General features: G+C 32.7%; 1 long non-coding RNA gene across 1 annotated transcript; it reads right to left on the bottom strand.

Moving 5' to 3' along the window:
• Positions 1-764: 764 nt before the first annotated feature.
• Positions 765-2,446, bottom strand: LOC132060881 (uncharacterized). Its single transcript, XR_009416051.1, has 2 exons — positions 2,185-2,446; positions 765-1,361 (listed from the first exon to the last, which is right to left on the bottom strand). It is a non-coding gene; the product is annotated as an uncharacterized LOC132060881 (long non-coding RNA).
• Between the last annotated feature and the right edge of the window lie 396 nt (positions 2,447-2,842).

Genomic DNA, 2,842 nt, shown 5'->3' with positions numbered 1-2,842 from the left:
GCCGCAGAAATGAAGAAAAAAAAAAAAAAGAATTGTCGGGATGATTCTCTTCCCCGACTTTTTTTTTAATTCAATCCATTATCCAGGCTCCACTAATCCGTGATAATGGGGGGTTTGGCAAGACCCATACCTATCGTGATATTCTTTCCCGATAATATATGTTATTCAAGGAAGAAAAGAAAAGGTAGATTAGAAACAACTAAACCCTAGAGTTTCATATCAGCATAAGATTAAATGGTAAAAATGATGTGGATTAGCTATTTTTCGGTTCTGTAGTTGAGAAATAGTTGGAATTTGTAAAGTAACTAAAATATAGCTACTAAGCGGAACAAGATCTGGACAAAATTACACCCTAATAATCATCATATTATCCCCAAATTTCACGGCGCATTACTGTCCAGATGTTTGTTGTTGTAATCATCATGTTTGTGTGAACATGTTCTACTTTTATATCTTAACTAGTATATAGCGCTTCGCGCAGTCATAAGGGAAATCAAAGCATGACTGAATATGAAGACTATAGGGATGCTTTTTTCCTCCACGAGTATGGAATTTGAAAATTTGATACGGACCATAAATATTGGAATATGAAAGGTTAAAAGATAACAGCCATCCTTGAGACTATTACTTTCATTAAAATATGAATATTATGTTAAATTATTGACCAGAAAAATAAGATTTAAAAAAAAAGGATAAATGTGGTTGTTGGCTAAATATCAACACATCTCTTTTTAGACCCTTTTTTTTAATATATATATATATATATATATATATATTACAACTCAGAGAATTTTTTTAAATCAATTGTTCCCATAGCGTTTGGGTTTCATTCAACATTGAGAAGGATACATCAACAGAAGTGGATATACGACTGCTAAAGAAAAGAACTTAAGCCTACCTAAAGTTGGCGAAAATACAAAGATTATGCTTGCTTATACTTACAATAGAGAAAGATTACACAGAAGGAAAAAGCTCACAAAAAACTATAATTCTTGTGCTTATGTTGGAAAAAGGTCATCTGAAATAAATCAAGTGTATATAAGCCCCTAGCCCTTTGAGGCAGATCATCGTTGGAATGGAGAATAAGACTCGAGTTGTCAATACTCCACTGGGCAAAGCGTCCGCTACTTGATTAGCTTCTCTATAACAACATTGTAATGTACAGTTAGTCATATAGGTCTTGAATCTACAAATAATCTCCCTCAAATGCCATGGTGGAAAATCAATTTCAATGATGACGTTGTCGGGATCATTATCTATACAACATTTTAGCCCAAATTGCTCTAGCTTCAGCCGTATTGCTACTGTAACTATTAAGAGGGGAAGAAATTAAACGTCATGATCATAGTTCATTCTTATCCCTGCATAGCCTCCGGCACCACATAAAGATGTCAATAGTATTAAGAGCAAGAATATCAATACACGATACACTAAGCTTTATACAAAAACATAATAATAAGCCCTAAAAAACCTGAGAGGGGGAATTTGTTTTAATAAACAAAACAACCGAGGAAAGGAGGAAATTAGCGAGAGGCAACGTACAGGTAAATATAAATCCTGAATAGAAGATTTAAATATATCAACTCAATTCAAACACACAAAAAAAAAAAAAAAAAAATGAAAGGAGGAACAGGAAGGCATTCATGTGTTCTTGTTGAAGAGCAACGATTAGGAGTCAGGATAAAATTTCAACTTCTAATTAAAGAAAATTAAATCCCAATAATATCGGTTCTTTCCTTGCCAATAACATGATGCAACCTCAAGCAAAGTAAAGATAGAACTTGCAATTGGCAATATTGGGTAAACTTTGTAATTAAGTAGGTCATGAAATCACCTTAATAAGAAGAAAAATAATGACCATCTACTCAAGAGCTGCTGAAATTAAAGTTACTGTTATATTAATAGGAACTTTACTTTTTCATTTACTAAAGGCCTCCTTTATAGCTATTTTCAAGATGTAAATTGAATACTACTGAAAGGAAAATTTTGAAACTTTTCCACATCAAAATCCATAGTACATCCTATAACGTAGGCATAAAAGAGGTGTCAAGAAAATATAGTCAGATTCAAAAGATGTGATTGAACTAGAGAAGGGAAGCAGCAAGGTGCATAACTGGTTATATTTCCATGAGAAAAGTAGAAAATACAGAACGGAGAGTATAGTGAGGGAGAGTGCTTAATTACCCATGGACCGTGAAAGTTCAAGAAATTCAGAGGCCTCACTTTTTTTTTGCAAGATGCTGGCCCTACTGTTAATAGAGGCGCACTCAAAAATATCCTATTCATGAAATACAAGTATTCATCCCATCAGATGAAAACTTATTTTTACCATCAAAATACGCAATGAGAAAAGAAATATAAGGGAGTAAACTGGACAGAAATTGTTACCCTTATTATATCCAAAATGTTGCTACAAAAGAACGGAGATCATACAAATTAAACACGAGATTGTCACATAACGCACTAAAATTTAGAAACAACACAATAAACTTAAAGTCAGAATTTAAAAACGTAAACATTTTAATAATACATCATTAACCAAAATATACGCATGACTATAATCAAAGCAAAAGGCAAAATTCAATGAACAAAAATCAATTAAACAAATTGCCTCCCACAATAACATCATTTCCGAGTGCAGAACTTGAAAATCCAATGGTCTTTCAAGGTGGGAATTTGATGGAATAGTAGAAATTTTGAGAACGATAGCAGACTAAGTACAGCATATTTGACAATAGAGTAAGTCATTTCCTAAAGAAACTTACAGTTTACTCAACAATGCTTCTGATCTTCTCGGTAATAGTCTAACTTTAAAAAAAAAATTGCATAAACAATGATTGAA

This window comes from Lycium ferocissimum, chromosome 6, assembly GCF_029784015.1.
Source record: "Lycium ferocissimum isolate CSIRO_LF1 chromosome 6, AGI_CSIRO_Lferr_CH_V1, whole genome shotgun sequence".
Lineage (NCBI taxonomy): Eukaryota > Viridiplantae > Streptophyta > Magnoliopsida > Solanales > Solanaceae > Lycium > Lycium ferocissimum.
The sequence above is the reverse complement of the archived record's forward strand: the minus strand, read 5'-3'. Positions and strand labels throughout refer to the sequence as shown.